Source organism: Meriones unguiculatus (assembly GCF_030254825.1).
Source record: "Meriones unguiculatus strain TT.TT164.6M chromosome 13 unlocalized genomic scaffold, Bangor_MerUng_6.1 Chr13_unordered_Scaffold_28, whole genome shotgun sequence".
Taxonomy (NCBI): domain Eukaryota; kingdom Metazoa; phylum Chordata; class Mammalia; order Rodentia; family Muridae; genus Meriones; species Meriones unguiculatus.
The window spans coordinates 10020699-10040671 of NW_026843644.1; the positions used below are offsets into that span (position 1 = coordinate 10020699).

General features: G+C 36.7%; 1 pseudogene; it reads right to left on the reverse strand.

Moving 5' to 3' along the window:
* Nucleotides 1–4624: 4624 nt before the first annotated feature.
* LOC132650681 (zinc finger protein 160-like) overlaps nucleotides 4625–19973 on the reverse strand; it is a 220763-nt pseudogene continuing 205414 nt past the window's right edge.

Here is a 19973-nt window from a genome sequence, read left to right on the forward strand (position 1 = left end):
ACCTGATGACTTGGGCCCAGCATGCTTAGCGTGTTTACACAATCTGCGCATGTGTACTAGAGGCTGTTTACAGTTTTGAGGGCGGGATGTCAGTGCCACCTAGTGGCATCTGAGTCTCGGCTCTCCACAAAAAAACCTCATTTTTTCTTTTTTATTGACTATTACAGTTTATTCACTTTGCATTCTGGCTGTAGGCCCCTCCCTCATCTTCTGCCAGTTACAACCTACCTCCCTCTTCTCCCCATTTGCCCATCTCCTAGTCCACTGATAGGGGAAGTTCTACTTCCCTACTATCTTAGCCTAGCCTATCTTATCAAGTCTTACCAAGAATGGCTGCACCGTCTTCCTCTGTGACCTGGCAAGGCTTCACATTCCAGGAGTAGGTGATCAATGAGCCTGCCACTGAGTTCATGTCAGAGACAGCCACTGTTACCCTTAATAGGGAAATCTCAGGGAAACTGAGATACTTATGTGTTGCATCTGAGCAGGTGTTCTTTATGCATGGTCCTTGGTTGGAACAGGACCCTCAGAGCCCATATTTTTTGGCTCAATTGGCCTCCTTGTGGAGGGCCTGTCACATCCAGGTCTATCTATCTCCTGAATCTTCCATATTATTCCATGTTTTCTGCCCAAAATTTGGCTATGAGTCTAACCATCTGCTTCAATACCCTGCTATGTAGATTCTTTCAGAGGCCCTCTGTGGTAGTTTCCTGCCCTGTTCCCTATTTTCCCCCATTACCGATGCCTATACCATTTGCCCTTATGAATGAGGATTAAGCATCTTCCTTAGGGTTCTTCCTGTTGTTTAGATCCTTTAGGACTATAGATTTTAGTATTTTTAAACCCTATATCATATGGCTAATATCCACATATAAGTGAGTATATACCATGAGTGTCTTTCTGCTTCTGGATACCTCACTCAGAGTGATCTTTTCTAGTTGCATCCATTTGCCTGCTGGTTTCCTTGTTTTTAATTGCTGAATAGTAATGGAATGTATAAATGTGCCACAATTTCTGTGTCTATTCCTCAGTTTTAGGACATCTAAGTTATTTCCAGATTCTGGCTATTGTCAATAAACCTGTTATGAGTATAGTTGAGCAAATGTCCTTGTTTTTTGGTTGATAATCTTCTGAATATATGCCCAGGGTTGGTAGAACTGAATATTCTAGTAGCAGTATTCCAAATTGTCTGAGAAAGCACCAGATTGATTTCCAAAGTGGTTGTACAAGTTTACATTACCACCAGCAATGGAGGAGGGTTCCTTTTTCTCCACATCCAGTCCAGCTTGTGTTGCAGATGATGTGATAGTATACATGAATAACCCTAAAAATTCAGCTAGGGAATTCCTACAGCTGATAAACACCTTCAGCAAAATGACTGGATACAAAATTAAATTTAAAAAAAAATACGAAGCCCTCTGTATACAAAAGACAAATGGGCTCAGAAAGAAATTAGGGAAACAAAACCCCTATACAAAAGCCACAAATAACATAAAATACCTTGGTGTGACTCTAATCAGGCAAGTGAACAACTTGTATGAAAAAAGAACTTCAAGGAAGATATTAGAAGATCTCCCATGCTCCAGGATTGGTATGATTAACATAGTAAAAATGGACACTCTACCAAAAGAAATCTACAGTCTCAATGCAATTCCAATCAAAATACCAGCACAACTCATTACAGACCTTGAAAGAACAATTCTCAGTTTCATATGGAAAAACAAAACCCAGAGTTGATAAAAAAAAAATGCCTGTACTATAAAAGATTTTCTGGGGGTATCATTTTCTGAGATCTCAAGTAGTACTATAGCACAACAGTAATAAAAAATGGCATGGTACTGGCACCTGTATTTTAAATCTTAAAGGGGTGTGAATCTACTCATAAATCATTTTTATTAAATCATATCAAGAAGCTGAGGGGAAAAACAAATATAGGGGAATCAACTGCCGTCTCAGTTTTAGACCCAGTTTGAGGGTGCCCAGACAGCCAATGCTACCTTGGGCTATTGTTTCGGCTCATAAACCTTAAAACATCCATGGTTTTACTATTACTAGTGTACTTTTCTTAACTTTAAATTGTTCTCTAAGATTTTTTATGTCAGAGCCATTAGCCAAAACATCTTCCCTGACCTTGTTAAACAATCTATTTTTCCAAATTGTTTCTAAGTATAATGGTCATTGCTAACACTCTACATCTATGGCTCCTTTCAAGGGCATTGGTTAATTCATTAATCTGCTCCAGTAAACATGTGAAAAGAGATCAAGCATTGTTAATTTTAAATGCCAGAGATATTGCCCAGTGATGGGCTAAAAGCCTCCTTAGAGTTTTCATACAACTCTTGTTATGAGGACTATGAGCAGAAGTATGCTACATAAGAGAACAAAGTACTCAGGACAAGTAGTTCTTGGGATTATACTTCTCCAAGAGAAACTCATCGTGACTATGCTAACAGGGGAGCCACATTCCATGAGTTCTACAGCTGTTTTGCTGTTGCTCCTGCATGGCTCTTGACAGGACCAGGTAGCCAAAATAGTTTGCCTATATATGGGTGTCTATATGGGTGAGGCCCTGGGAAGGAGAATTCAGGATATTGCAAGGGTTATACCAGCCTGGAGGATCAGATAACATGGAAGACCTTAAGGATTGCTGGGAGAAAATGGCATGTAGCTTTGGTTTAATATCTTAAGAACCTCTGCCAATCGTTCCAGGTTTGAATCCTACTTTCTATGGAAACATAAACTTCAGAGAGAGCAGCATGGTCTCTATTGGGTAATGATTATCAAGTGAGCCCACAAGGAAGAAAGGTGGCAAAGACAATTTTCTTTTCCCCATCCCTCATCCCTAGTCCATTCAAAAGTTGCCCTTTGCAATCCACCCATACCTTATTGGAACACTTCTCAGCTATTAAAAATAGGGAAATTAAATTTCTGCATTTACTTCTTCTCCATAGGCCACTGTACTCACCTCAGAAGATTTCATACCATGAAGCTTGCCTGCAACCTTACTGTGAAATAAACACTAGATATAACTCATTTTAAAGAGTCCCACCTTCAAGACACTGTTTTATTTACCATCTCATATCCAGAAACATGTGAAATTTGAAATGCTATGAAGTCTGAAACATTTCATCACAAGCATTTCAGAGAACATGATTCTCTTGCTGCCTGGAGGGTTGTTTCCCACCAACCCAGGAAGCCATGAGGGGCATAAGATGAGGTATAAAGCTTGGAAATCCGGCAAGTGTAACAGTGATCAGACACACTTGGAACCACGTCAGAAAGTAAGTTCAACTTTAATTCCAGAAAAAAAAGGCCATGTACACCTGGGGTAGTGACTGGGATGCTCCAAGGATAGATGTCGATAATTCTTTAAAACTAAGCACTTCAAGGATGTTGGATTTTCATTGAACAACACATTCTTCTCATGTGAACAAGAACACAGAACCTAATTATCCTATATTTGAAGGGAGGGGAGAGTTATCAGGGATCTGTGTCAAAGGTCATCTATCAAATTTGATAGGTGGTGTCTATGTCTAAGGACACTCTCCAAATGAAGTCAGGCAGAGAAAACTCACCCTTGATATGGTTACACATCTAGACCAGAAGCAGGGTCATACATGGAAAATCCTCCTCCTTCATATCTCAAAATTCAGTGTGGGTTGTGATGTTTTTCAATAGTACCACTGGAACAAAAGGTATGTGTACACAAAGAAACTTCTACAGGCTACCACTGTTGTGTTACTATCAGAGAACTTTCTGGCTGGTGTTAGTTTACCATTCCCTACATATTCATCCACTGGACTAAAAGTTTCTTGTGTAAAGTGAGGCAATTGAAAACAGTAAATGTTGAGCATCAGGATCATCAATAAGTCTTCCATAAACACCTTATTATATAATACTGTTGCATGTAATTGATATTCATTGTATTCTTTTTAAAAATAAGTTTATTTACTTTAAATTCCAATTTTACTACCCCTCCGTTCTCTCCCCCAGTACTACCCTCCATTCCTATTGCCCCTATTCCCTTTCCCCTTCAGAAAAGGGAGGTAATTTCCATTGAGCTAGTTTTACAGTTCTGTTGGATCTCAGTGGACCAAAGTACACAAAGGCATTTCCACATTGCTTATACTCACAGAATTCCTCTCTAGTAAGGATACTTTTATGATGATGATGACTCTAGATTTGTGCAAGGCCTCACCATTTTAATACATTCATAATGTTTTCCTCCATTATGAATCCTTTCATGATGATGAAGATTATACAAATGTGGAATGGTTTCAACATGTTAAAAGCACTCACAGGCTTTCTGTACATTAGGATTTCTTTCATGAGTGTGGAGATTATTCTGAAGTCCAAAAGATTTTTCACATTGGTTACAATCAGACATTTTTCCAGTATGTGTTATTTTATGTATTAGGAGATGTTATGTGCAAAGGCTTTGCCACATAATTATATTCATATGGTTTCCTTCCAGAATGTGTTGTTGTCTTAGGAGATGATTGTTACATGCAAAGGCTTTATCACACTAATTACCCTCACAAGGCTTCTCTCTACTGTGTGTCTTTTCCTGTTTTCGGAGACTACTCTGCTGTGCAAAGGCTTTGTCATATTGGGTATATTCATAAGGTTTCTTTCCAGTATGTGTTCTTTTATGTCTTAGGAGATTACTGTTTTGTGCAAAGGCTTTACCACACGGGTTACATTCATAAGGTTTCTCTCCAGTGTGTGTTCTTTTATGGCTTAAGAGAGTACTGTTTCCTGCAAAGGCTTTACCACACTGGTTACATTCATAAGGTTTCTCTCCAGTGTGTGTTCTTTTATGGCTTATGAGATCACTGTTTTATGCAAAGGCTTTGCCACACTCATTACATTCATAAGGTTTCTCTCCAGTGTGTGTTCTTTTATGGCTTATGAGATGACTGTTTTATGCAAAGGCTTTGCCACACTCATTACAGTCATAAGGTTTCTCTTCAGTGTGTGTTCTTTTATGGCTTATGAGATGACTGTTTTGTGCAAAGGCTTTCCCACACTGGTTACATTCATAAGGTTTCTCTCCAGTATGTGTTCTTTTATGCCATATGAGCTCACTGCTTTTTGCAAAGGCTTTACCACACTGAATACATTTGTAAGGCTTCTCTCCAGTGTGTGTTCTTTTATGCCATATGAGAACAGTGATATGGGGAAGGGTTTCCCACATAGAGTGCATTTAAAGGGCTTCTCTCCAGTATGACTGCTTTCATGCCTGCAAAGAAAATTGGCACATGTGAAAGATTTACCACCGTCATTTCATTACACTAATAAATATATTTATCTATATGAATTAATTTCATAATTTGATCTAATGGTAAAGAAGAATAAAATTTTAAAGTTTTATCACTTTATTTACATTCATAGTATTCCACTTCATTATGGGTATTTTTGAAGATCCCTGTGGTGGTAAGAGCATTTGTTATGTGGATCACTTTTATAGCATCATTTTTCTATAAGAGATTTTCTCCTATATGTAAAGAGTATTGTAAGAATTCAGAGTTTTACCACAGCAATCCCATTCACAAATTTTTGTACTGTATGAATGATACTTCCTTTTCAAAGTGAGCCAAGACAAGAAGATGTTCCAAAATCCTAGTATTCATAGGTATTTTCAACAATATGAGTTTGCTGATGAATTCTCAGTGAAGTTGCAAAACCAATTAACAGTAACCATTTATCACATTCAGAAAATTTACTCACAGTGGGGACTACTACCAAATCAATTGTTCTTGGAGAAAGACAGGGACACTGTTTCTTTCAATATCCCTATGCTCATGTGTCTTAGAAACATTTTGACATATGATATACTAGTTTAATTTACAAAAATAATAAAGATTCCCACATTGAATTAACACAGTTTGTTTTTTTGTTCATCATAGATATGTCATACAGGGATTAAGGTTTCTCCACAACAATATTCTTGATTCTCATAAGCTGCTCCTTTCACTAAACTTTACAGTGTTACTGCACGAAAATGAGTAAAACTGGTTCTACTATAAAATTTTTTGCTTATTAGAAGGTTTTGGACACATACTGATCACCAATTCAGTGTGTATACCTCTTACAATATCTGAGTAGATAGAATGAGACTAAACGGATTGGCAGTTCAAGTCAGTAGCTGTAATGTCCATATGATTCAAATGGTATTTTTGTTACAATATTATTTTATTTTCTTCTATCTTAGGGGAGTGCCTTGTAAACACAAATCAGATACCTGACATTGAAGTACATGGAATTATGAGATTTTAATGATCATCAGTACACTTAAAGCAGTGCTGTTTTTACACTGTTGCTTTTCTTTAAAACTTCCAGAACACAGCCATGTGTGCTGGTACATGCCTTCAATCCCAGCACTTGTGGAGGTAAAAGCAGGCAGATCTGTGTGATTTTGAGGTCTGGCTGGTCTAAAAAGCAATTCTAAGTTAAGCCACAGCTACACAGAAAAAGAAAAACTATTTCAAAAACAGAAAATAAAAAAGCAGCCAACAAACAAACAAACAAAAAAAAACAACTTCCAGGACACATTAATATTTCTTGAGATTCATATCTGTATCAGCGTGCACATAAAGTTACCTTTTATTACTTGTAGGACTTTGAAAGTGTTCTTCAATATTATGGTCATCCCAATTGTAGCCTAAAATATAGTACCAGAAAATGTATATTATTGGAAATATCATATTATTATTATGGGAAAACTTAAATCACTATCTTCTGTGACCCTTAGAACCATGCCTGATTTATTCACCTCATTCCACCTCATTCTCAATTAGAATTATATAAGAGGATTAATAATAAAGTAAGAGTTGTCTCCTTATTTTAAAAGTGAAAAAAATTAGCAGTCTTACCTATAGCAGTGAGGTTTTTACAGGTCTCTAGCATCACATCTTTGTAGAGTTGCTTCTGGGAAGGTTCCAGCAAAGCCCACTCTTCTTGGCTGAACTTCACATGCACATCATTGAAGGTTACTGAATTCTAAAATATGTGATACTTGTGTACAACAGAATTAGAGGCAACAATATAAATTTATACTTCATTAGAAATATATTCACATATTTCTAGTACTTCTTTCATTTATTATTTGACACACAAGTGCTAATGTTAGACAGTTAGGTGTTGTGCATCAGGTGAAGGAGGGGAGATGGAAAAGCCTAAATATTAAATTGTAAAAAAAAAACAAAGCCATGCTTTGAAGACCTATGTTATAGGAGTTTCATCAGTTTGTGAAACATGAGTCTAAAAAGCCAGCAGTTGGATTCTTGAGCAGTCTATGAATTGGGTTCAGTTACTTGGGTGAGCTGGTCAGGACCCAGTCATGAAAGAGGTGGAAGCAAAAACACAGTCACGATATTTTGTTTAGCAACAAATAAAATGTGATCAGGGGACACTGGCATCAGTCCAAAGACAATGTGGCACTGAATATTGTGTTTTGACCAGGCCTCAGAGATATGACATATCAGTATGTGAAAAAGGGTGCTTGTATATTTGTCGACAGGAATGTGGACTATGGTGAATACATGGATAAAAATAATGTTAGGTGGCAATCAACAACAATCATAGCTGATAAGATCATATTTGTGAGTGACCAGACAAAAGTAAAGGCATAGAACACATGTTTTTTTGATAATTGTTTTGTATATCCTCCTTTCCAAATCATCTATAGTCTATAGTTGAAAAATAAAGATTAAAGCTTTTATATTAAAATGGAAGTGCTAATGTTATCAATAAGTCATTCTTAGAAGAAAACTGAATAACTGTGTCATATCTGAACTTTTTCAATAGGATATAGCCTTGAAATTTACATGCCAATTAATGTAGACAAAGAGAAACAGAGAGAAGAGTGAAATAGAAATAGAAAGATAGAGACAGAGATACAGAGAGAAATGAACATATGAACAGTACTGATTACATATCAGAGAAATTTATGAACATTTATTAACTACAAAAAATGATGGACAAGCTGGGTGTATTCAGTTATGCCTCTAATTCCATCACTCATGAGGCAGAGGCAGGTGAATCTCATTGAGTTGGATGCCAGCATCATCTATGAAAAGAGTTCCAGGACAGCCAGACCTATATTGTAAGACAGAGCCTCCCCTAAAAGTCAATCAAACAAATATAATAGGTAGAAAAAACTCAGAGGTCTTTACTGAAGCTCCTACAAGAAATTATACATTCAATCCAATTCTGTATCAATCTTCCAGAAACCAGCAGTGCCACAGCTTAAACTGTAACATTAATAAGATCTTACTAAAAAGAAATGCATGTTTAAAAGTTAAAAAAATATTAGCAATGTAAATACTTATCAGAAATAAGCAACATAAGGCAGGAGAGATGGCTCAGCAGTGAGGAGCTCTTGCTGCTCTTGCAAATAATTGGGCTCAATTGTCAGTGTTTACACGGAACCCACTACTATCCATTATTCTAGGTTCATGAGTTCTGAAGCAATCTTCTGACTGGTGTAAGGAGCAGGCACACAAGAGGTGTATAGTCATGCATATAAGAAAAATACTCATATTCAGTAAAAATTAAAAAACAGATCCCAGATGGCAGAGATGGTTGCACACTGTGTCTGATCAGCAGGGTAGCAGAGACTGCACAGTGACCAGTAGTTGGAACAGTAGGCCACAAAACGCCACTGACTGTGTTTCCCATGTGAAAGGAAACCCAATGGTGAAGGAAAAAATTGGTTCCAACCTCAGAGCACTGAACTAAACCCTGGAAAATTTCCTGGGATGTTGAAGCAGGAATGAGATTTTCAAGCAAACTGACCCAAGAAACAAGCAGGAGTAGCAATTCTAATATCTAATAAAACAAACACTTAACCAAAATTAATTGAAAGAGATGAGGAAGAATACTTCAAACTCATAAAAGGAAAATTTCACCAAGATTGTTTCTCAATTCTGGGCAACTATGGCCCAAATTCAAAGGTACCCACATTTGTAAAAGAAACATTAATAAAGTTTAAAGAACATTTTAGTCTTCACACATTAATAGTGAGAGAACACAACAAGTCACTATCACGAAATGACAGAGCAGTGAAACAGAACCGAAAATGAGATATAATGACACTAATGGATATCATGAATTAATTGGACTTACCAGATATCTAGAAAAATGTTCACCCAATCAGAAAAGAATATATGTTCTTTTCAGCACCTCACAGACACTTCTCTAAAAATGACCATACAGGAGGTCACAAACCAGGCCTCAACAGATACAAGATTGAGGTAATATCTTGTATCCTATCAGACCATGATGGACTAAAGTTGGATCTCGACAATAACAGAAATAGCAAAAAGCCTACACATACATGGAAACTGAACAACTCCCTACTCAATGAAATCTGGGTCAGGGAAGAAATAAAGAACTTCCTACAGATCAATGAAAATGAAGGCACATTATACCCAAACTTATGGGATGCAATGAAAGCAGTCTTAAGAAGAGATTTACTAGCACTAAGTGCCTTCATAAGCTATTGGAGACTTCCCATACAAGGAAATTAATGGCACACCTGAATATTCTAGGAAAAAAGAAGCAGACACACCCAACAGGAGTAGACCACTACATAACCAAACTCGGGGCTAAAATCAATAAATTAGTAACAAGGAGAACAATTCAAAGAAACAAAAAAAACAGGAGCTAGTTCTTTAAGAAAATCAAAAACAGACAAATTCATAGCCAAACTAAGAAAATGGCAGAGATACACTATCCAAATCAACCAAGTCTGATAAATAGAGAGATATTACAGATACTGAGAAAATCCAAAGAACCATTAACTCTAATGTCAAAAGCCTATATGTCACAAAATTTGAAAATCAAAATGAAATATACATTTTTTGATTGATTCCACTTACCAAAGTTGAATCAAGATCAGGTAAAAAAATTTAACAGTTTTACATCCCCTCAGTGAATAGAAGCAAACATCAAAAGACTCCCAAACAAGGACCAAATGATTTCAGAGCAGAATTCTACCAGAGCTTCAAAGAAGAAAGAATACCAATATCTTCAAACTATTTCATAAAATATAAATGGAAGCAACATGACCAAACTACTTTTATAAGACTTCAGTCACCTTGATATATCCTCAAAGACCCCAAAAAGAAAGAGAACTTCAGACCAATCACTCTTATGAACAATGATGCAAAAATACTCAATAAAATAACTCACAAACCAAATCCAAGAACATATCAAAGATATCATCCACCATGACCAAGTAGGCTCCAGCCTATGCATGCAGCAGTGGTTAAATACATGGAACCCATCAATGTAATCCAACATATAAATAAATTGAAAAAAAAAAAACAACCACACAATCATTTCCTTAGATGCTACAAAAGGATTTGACAATATCCAACGCTTATTCTTGTTTAAAATCTCAAAGAGAGCGAGGATATAAGGCACATACCTGAAAACAGGGAAGGCAATACACATCAATCCTATAGCTAACATCAAACTAAATGGAAAGAAAGTTAAATCAATTCCACTGAACTCAGGGACAAGGCAAGGCTACCCACTCTCTCCAAATTTCTTCAATATATTATCTGAAGTCCTATCTAGAGCAATAACACAACTAAAGGAGTTTAAAGGGATACAAATTGAAAAGGAAGAAGTCAAAGTATTACTATTCACATATGAAATGACAGTATACAAAAGTGTCCCCCAAAGTTTTACCAGAGAATGCCTACAATTGACAAACACTAAAGCAAAGTGGCTGGATACAAAGTTAACAAAAAATCAGTAGCACTTCTGTGTGCAAAAGACAAACTGCCTGAGAAAGAATTTGGGAAACAACACCCCTCATAATAGCCAGAAAAAAAAAAACAACATAAAGTATCTTGGTGTTACCCTAACCAAGCAAGTGAAAAACCTATATGAAAAACAAAAACCCTTCAAGCCTCTGAAAAAAGAAATTGAAGAAGATAACAAAAGATAGAAAGATCTCTCATGCTCATGTATCAGTAGGATCAACATAGTAAAAATTGCTGTATTACCAAAAACAATCTACAGATTAAATAATATCCCCATCAAAATATCAACACAATTTCTTACAGACCTCGAAAGAACAATTCTCAGCTTCATGTGAAAACAAAACAAACAAACAAACAAACAAACACTAGAATAGTTAAAACAATCCTGTACAAAAACAGATCTTCGGGAGGTTTCTCTATCCCTTATTTCAAACTATACTATAAAGCAACAGTAATAAAAACAGCATGGTACTATTACAGAAACAGACTCGTGAATCAATGGAATTGAAGCAAAGGCTCATAAATAAACCCACAAACCTATGGACACTTGATTTTTGACAAAGAAGCCAAAACTATGCAATGAAAAAATGGCAACATCTTCAACAAATGGTGCTGGTATAACTGGAAGTCTACATGTATAAAAATGAAAATAAATCCATATTTATCACCCTGCACTAAACTAAAGTCCAAGGTGATCAAAGACCTCAACATAAATCCAGACACACTGAATCAGTTAGAAGAAAAAGTGGGAAAAAGCCTGGATCACATTGGCATAGAAGATACCTTCCTGAACAGAACACCAAGAGCACTGGCTCTAAGATCACAATTAATAAATAGATCTCATGAAACAAAAACTTTCTATGAATCAAAGAATTCTGTCAATAGAACAAATAAACAGCCCACAGCCTGGGAAAAGATCCTCACCAACCCTATATACAGCAGAGAGGGCTAGTAAACAAGATATATAAAGAGCTCAAGAAATTAAACTTCAACAAACCACTTTAAAACTGTGGTACAGAACTAAACAGAGAATTCTCCACAGAGGTATATCAGATGGTGGGAAAACATTTAAATAAATGCTAAATATCAATAGTCCTCACGGAAATACAAATCAAAATGACTTTGATATTCCATCAGAATGACTAAGATCAAAACCTGAAGAGACAGCACATGCCAGTGAGGATGTGGAGAAAGGGAAACACTCCTCCATTACTGGTGAGAGTGCAAACATATATGACCACATTAGAAATCATTCTGATGCTTTCTCAGACAATTGGAAATAGTGTTACTTCAAGTTTCAGATGTATTATTCCTGGGCATATTTCCTAACATGCTCCACCATTCAATAAATACATTTGCTCAATTATGTTCACAGCATCTATATTCATAATAGCCAGAATCTGGAAACAACCTACATGTCTCAATGTAACAACAGTTACAGAAATTGTGGAATGCTAGTTATGTATTAAAAACAGGGAAATCGTGAAATTTTCAGGGAAATGGATGGAACTAGAATAGATCATCCTGAGTGAGGTATCTCAGGACCAGAAAGATATGCATGGTATATACTCATTTATAAGTGGATAATAGCCATAATACAGGACAAACATACTACAATCCACAGACCGAAAGAAGCTAAGTAAGAAGGAGGACCCTATGGAGGATGCTCAATTCTCATTTAAAAGGGCAAATAGAATTGATACCAGATGTGACTGAAGAGAGGGAACAGGATGAGAGCCTAACATACATGTCTTCTGAAAGACTCAACCCAGTAGGGGATCAAAGCAGATGCTAATACTCACAACCAAACTTTGGGCAGAGCACAGGGAGACATAGGAAAGAGTGGGGGAATAGAAAGTCTCAGAGCTGACAGGAGCTCCATAAGAAGACCAACAAGGCCAACAAATTTGGGACTGTGGGGACATGCAGAGACTGATGCACCCACCAAAGACCGATCATAAAGAGGACCCATATCCCTGCTCAGATGTAGCTGATAGGCAGCTCAGTCTCCATGTGGGATCCATAGTAAGGGGAGCAGGGTCTGGCTCTGACCTGGACTCTGTTGCCTGCTCTTTGATCACTTCCCCATGGTGGAGGAGGCATTGGTACACAACAAAGGAAGAGGGTGTAGACAGTCCTAGTGAGATTTGATAAGTTTGGATCAGCTGGTAGGAGAGGAGGGCTCCCCCTATCTGATAAAATGGGGCACGGGGGAAAGAGGAATAGAGGATGAGATGAGGAAGAGACAAGGGAGGAGGCTACAATTGAGATGTTAAATTATTTTTAAATTTTATTTATTACAATTTATTCACATTGTATACCCACTGTAGACCCCTCTGTCATCTATTATTAGTCCCACCCACCCTCTTTCTTTTCTCCTATGCCCTTTCCCTAATCTGATAGGGAAATAACTCCTCCCCTTCTATCTGACCTTAGCTTATCAGGTATCATCAAGGATGGCTGCATCATCATTCTCTGTGGCCTTTCAAGGCTGCACCACCCCAGAGGAGTGATTAAAGAGCTGAGTTAATGTCAGAGAATAAATTATAAAAAACAAATTTAAATAAAAATAAATTAAATGTGAATAAAATGAAGTTTTTAAAAAAACACAACAGGTTGGAAGAATGTCACACCCCTGCAATTCAATGACTCAGAAACCTCAGACAGTGTTAATGTCATGAATACATGCCCCCTAAAAAAATTAAATATACTCTCTGCCAAATTTCAAATGCAAGATATAGATGAAGATCACCACAAAAACCTATGCTTACACAGACAAAACAAAACAAAATAAAAAATCCAAAACCCTACATTCCAGACTCAGCAGCCAATGATGATGTTGTTGATGCCATGCATGTTGGCCTAAATTTTACCCCAACGCTCAACTGGAGTTAGACCTGTAAGTACAAAACCTACCTGGTGTACATACTGACTTTCAGGACAGAAACTTTTTCATTCAATGTCAAAACCAGAAACATCATCTTCTCTGGGAGCTTTTTTGATTCAATCAAATAATTTCTGACCAAATTCACTATTAGCTTATGGCCATCCCATGATGAAAATGTAGTCTAACTTCAGTGATCCTAAAATTTGGCAATAACTCATACACTGTTTAAATGTCCAAAGTCTCTTCTGACATATAAGAAAATCTCTTGACTGCCACATCAAAAGCAAGTGACATCATTCCAACATAGATACACAGAATACCCCTTCCCATTCCAGTAGAGAGGAATGTATACATAGTGAGGGAAGACTGTACCAAGGAAAGAAGACCAGCAAGGAAAACAGCAAATCCTGTTGCTGTTTCAAAAGGCTTAGAGGTTCCTATCTATGCAATATCTCATACATCTCTCAGATTGGTTACTTCCGCTCCCTATAGGCAGCACTCCATGATAGGTATCTCATAACTTAGGTATCTCAACATCTTGTAGTGTCAAGATGCAACTCAGGCTTCCCCTTCACGGCTTCATGCAATGAACTTTTACAGTATCTTCACTGGTGATCTGACTCTGCTAAACACAGAAGGCTGGCACAGTGCTGAATAGAAACCACAAAGAATCTATTACGTTAAATTTTACATCTTTCTTGTTTCCAGAAAAAGCACAACATGGGTGAGCCTGTCAATTTGGATTCAAAATTGGGATGGACCATGCCACACTTGGACCATTTGCAGCAGGCTTTATATGAAGTTCATTCCTGGCACTAGGAATCACTTTGAGTCCTCCTTCCATTAACAGAAGAATTAGCAGGAAGGAATTTACTCTATGAATATCATTTTAGGTTTCAAATCCAGAGCTAGGACCTCTTCTTTGATAGTGATAATCTCCTTGAAAAATTCTGCCTCTATTTCATCATGTGATTGCCATCTGAAACTACCTAGTACTGTTTTTCTGTAAAAACCAAAGACATTACATTTATTTCTGCTCCACTTGTCTCTTTCTTTCACTGTGGTCCTGGATGTCTCTGTAATAATACCCATTCAACAGATTCAATATTCCATCTAAGATCCTGTCCATCAATTTTTAATTTTGCCAATTTCAAGGCATGGGCAGAATAAGTATGATTTGCAGCTAAAATGTCACACAAGTGACCTCTAGCTTAATTTTCCATAGTCTATTGTCCACGGAAATCCTATGACATGGACTTCCCCTGTCTGCATTACTCTCAATACTCTGATCTTCTAGGTCCTACCAGAACAGCCAATGAAGCTCTGTGTACAGCTTTGTAATGCTTTTGTTATCTTAAATCCTGATGTTTTCCACAGTCCTTAAAAAGAGAACATTCCATAATTCTGTCCAGCAGTAAAATCACTCTTTGCATATAACTTTTTGTTCTAATTTGCTACTTTGTTGTTGTGACTAAATCCCCTAACTAAAAGGATCTCAGGTCATGAATGGATTTACATGCTTAGTTTGGTACTGTCAGATCACAGTCCATCATTTTGGGAGTTTAGCATAGAAAGTCAAGCTTGAAGAAAATTAAGGCAAAAGCCATGGGCAAATGTTTCCTGGGTCATTCTCTTGCTTCATCACCATCTCATGCTCAGGTAGTTATCTTATGCAGCCCAGGCCCACTTGCTTAGGGATATTGCATCTCTCAGTGGAAGACCCTTCCCACATCAATCATCTATCAACACAATCTCTCACAGATATAGCAACCAGCTTCTCTGATGAGCACATGCCCTTAACTGAGGCTTTCTAAAATGACTGTAGGCTTTGAAATGTTGACAACTGAAGCTAATAAGGACAAAGAGACAACAATATAGGAGAAAGTTTTAAAAACCTAAAAACAATGTATTAATTCTATCAGTCACTTAAGAAGCACAAACCAAGACATTGATGATTGCAACAACTTAAAAACACAGATATACCAAGAAATGAGGAGAGGCAAGCCTTTAAGATCAAGAAGAGAAAAGTAAAACTGTTTCTCCAAATCAAGTCTCCTAATCAACAAAAACTAAAGAAATTATAGCATAATATAATAAATTTCCAGAAGGCAAAATATGTGGTCTATGAGTATCAAGAGAAATAATATAGTTAGATTATAACTAATCAAATCACACAATATACATAGCACTCCTGTCAAAAGCAAACACAAAGATAGGCCTATAAATATAACATAGTCCTATAAGCAAATACAATAGGACTATAGATAAACTCAAAATCAAAGAAATCACTGGCCATTACTCAACTTGTGCAATCTGATTATTTCCTTTGGCAACAATAAAATGTGTATTGGAGGTGGAGGGCTATTCCCATTGAAGAGATTCCATTAAAGCATACAAATGTTTCAATAGATGATAAATGATTTTGACTACTAAAATTATCTCATATTCTTATGATAAAGCAAAAGATATCTGTTAGAATCACTTGGAAACCATATTATTTTCTATGACTGATGACTGGATATATGTCTGCATCAGTATAAGAAAATGGAAACTTCTCAAGCCAAGTGGAAGAAAGCAGAATTTTAAAGAAACTGTGTTTGTATTATACGCTTAAACATCTTTTTTGCACTAATTGCTTTGAGAGCCAATATTTTCATGTATTTTGTTTTTAGATCTTTTTCTTGTGCTTTCATCTATGTTTGCATATTCAGGATATGCTGTGGTATGTGGTATGAATAAATTCCATACAGAAATCCAGGCAAAACATAATCAAACAATTGGAGGAAACAAATTCCTTAAATAAAGCCATGAAACAACAAACATTTGAGGGATGTGAGGCTTTTCTGGATTAGGGTGAATTCTGACATCTCCGGATAGTCACTTATTTACATTCAGTCTATGATGGTGAACTCTGTTTTCTCAGTGAAGGGCCTAAAAATCTGCCTCCTGATCTTTTTGACCCTGGGTCATATAAAGAGCCTCACATAGCCCTCAGGGTAGATTATTAGGCAAACCCTTTCCTGTGAAGAAAACTGCTCAAACAAGCATCTTGGAATTCCTAGAAATGGATCACCCTGCTAGAGATCTTAGTCTTCAGCAGTGACTTTCAACTGTACTCAGAGATTTTTTTCCCCACATATAGGATAATTGAGTACTGTGTTCTTCTTATTGTGATAGGACCATGCTACTGCATGGAAAATGAGGCATGGTAGCACTATATGTAAGCCAAGTATCCTTGACCCCTAGACCCCAGCAAATCAGAAATTTATCCTCAAAATCCTTCCCTCTGCACAAGGTTTCTAAGTCCCTGGCTTCAAATAAACAAGTTGTGGGTGCATGCATGCTGGCTGGTTATATGCCACCTGATACCATCAGCCTTCCATCATTGCCCCTGATATTCATAATTTATCCCCCTCTGGGCCTGCTCTTTGACCCACTGGGCCTAGGCCTCATTGGATCTGGGTATCACCAGTCAACCAAGTCAACCAATTATGGACTTTCACCTGCACATCTGAGGTGAAAGTCTTCAGAGCAAGGCACAGCAGTTTAACTGAGAATAGTAAGACTTTGGTATTATCATAGGCTCTGGAACACCAGAATTTCCACTACCACTGGTGATTTCATTCTAAAAGAGCTAAGTACCTGTAAAAGTCAATAGAAAATTCTTTCCTCACTCCAGCCTAGTGAACATGAGTGTTGCCCTACAGTGGTCTAGCTGCCCTTGAGAGAAATGGAATCACCATTCTCCATCTGGAAGCTGATCTCCAGGCCTCTCCCAAATGGAGAATGACAGAATGGAACACATTCTGGAAATATGGAAATAGAAGCAATAAAGAAAGCACAGACAAGCTGGCCATGGTGGTGCACACCGTTGATCCCAGCACTTGAGTAGGCAGAGGCAGATAGATCTCTGTGACATTGAGGCTGGCCTGGTCTAAAAAGCAAGTCCACCAGAGCCAATGCTACACAGAGAATTCCAGCCTCAAAAAACCAAAAGAATTTTTTTTTAAACAGAAAGTTAGGGAATCCTGGAAATGAAAAATTTAAAGACTACAACAAGGAACTACAGAGGCAAGGTTCACACTCAAAATAGAGATCAAGAGAGAAATATATGCACTGAAAACAAATAGAAGAAATGGAAGACAGGTGTGTTTGTACATTCCTTTAATACCAGAACTGAGGGAGGCAGAAACCACTGGACTATTGTGAGTTCAAGGCCTGGTTGGTCTACAAAGTGACAGCAAAGGCTATAAAAAGCAAACCTGTCTGAAAATAAAATAAAACAACAATAAAAAAAGAACAGAAAAAAAGATGACATAGATACATGTGTCAAAGAAAATGTTAAATCTCAACGTTCTCTACCAAAAAACATCCAGGAACTCTGGGATATTATGAAAAGACAAAACATGCTAATGATCAGATTAACAGAAGAAGGATGAGATCAAAGGTCCAGAAGATATTTTCAGCAAAATCATACAAGAAAAATTTCTTAACCTAAAGAAGAAGATGCCTATCAAGGCACAAGCAGCATACAAAACACCAAGGAGATCAGAAAAGAAAGTCCTCTTACCAGAATAATCAAAACTCTAAACATACAGCACAAGAAAAGAATATGAAAAGCCGCCACAGAAAAAATAAAATAAAATAAAACAGACCGCACTAACCAACCAATCAAACAGACAAACCAAAACAAACAAAAAACAACCAAGAAATAAAGAAAGGCAGATCTTTGAAATTAATCCTGTGTTCTTAGTAAAGATGCTGGAAGTTGAAGGGCTTAGACAGTGTACTTCTGACTCTTAAAAAACTACAGAAATGAAGACAAATTCCTAACCATGCCCAGAAACTTTGAATCAGCAAATGGAGAAAATAAAATGTTTCATGATAAGGTCAAATTTAAACAATATGTATGTATAAATATAGCCCAACACAGGGTGCTAAAACAACCACCACCACCACCAAAATACCAGGATTTACAATCATTGTTTGTTGATATCTCTTAATACCATTGACCCAAATTCACCAATAAAAAGACATAGGCTCACAAAATGGATGATAAAAGAGAATCCACCCTTCTTCTAAACACATCAAACACAACTTCACATCAAGATAGACATTACTCAAGGTAAAGGGTTGGAAAAGATATTCCAAATAAATGAATTAGAGTATCAAGCTTGTAAAGCAATTTTAATATCTAACAAAACAGACTTCAAAAACAACTAATCAAAAGACGGCAAAGGACATGACATATTAAATTAAATATGACATATTAAATTAAAACAACCAGCAATATAACATTTCAATACTTATCATCTATGCCCCAAACATAAGAGCACCCAAGTTATAAAAGAAACCCTTCTGCAGCTTGTACCACAACCTGGCCCTCATAAACTGATACGGGAAGACTTCAATATATCACTCTCACCAATGGACAGGTCCTCCTGACCAAACTGAACACAGAAATGGTCCAGATAACTAACATCAAAACACTACCCAAATGATGTTTACAGAACATCCACCCAAGCAAAAAGATTGTTCTCTCTTCTCAGCAACACATATATTTTTCCCCAAAATTGATGATGTACTTGAACAGTGGAAGTCTCAAAAGATATGAGAAACTTGCAATAACCTCCTGCATCCTGTCAGACCACTAATGTTTAAAGCAGCACATCACCAATAACAAAATCAATAGAAAGCTTACAAACTCATAGAAATTGAACAACTCTCTATTGAATAAAAAATGGATCAAATCTGAAATAAAGAAAGAAATTAAAGACTTTCTAGAAGTCAATGAAATGAATTCACAACATATCAAAACTCATAGTACACAATGGAAGTGTTGACCAGAAGACAGTTCATAACACTAAGTACATTAAAAAAAATAATCAGAAAGATCTCGTGGTAGCAACTTAGCAGCACACCAAAATACTCTAGAACAAAGGGAAGTAAACATAACCAAAAGGAGTAGACAGTGAGAAACTACTGAACTGTTTCTTCACTGGTAAAACCGAATGTTTCCACAGGAAAAAAATGGTGGATCCTATCAAAATTGATAATGATTAGATTTGAATAGTAGAGATCCCCTGAATAATCAGAGGTAACTGTTCATCAGACATTGTGGTCATTCAGTCCAAACTAACATAATAAAGACTAAAGTTTTCTTCTTAAATAAAAAAAAAGATACTTTTGTTGTTTCATATTAACAACAGTTAAGAGGTTTAAAATGTTTTAAGTAAATTCAAAGAAATAAATTTGTTTGAGTTGGAATAATTTGGAGTGAATATAACATATTTGAGCAGCACGGTGAT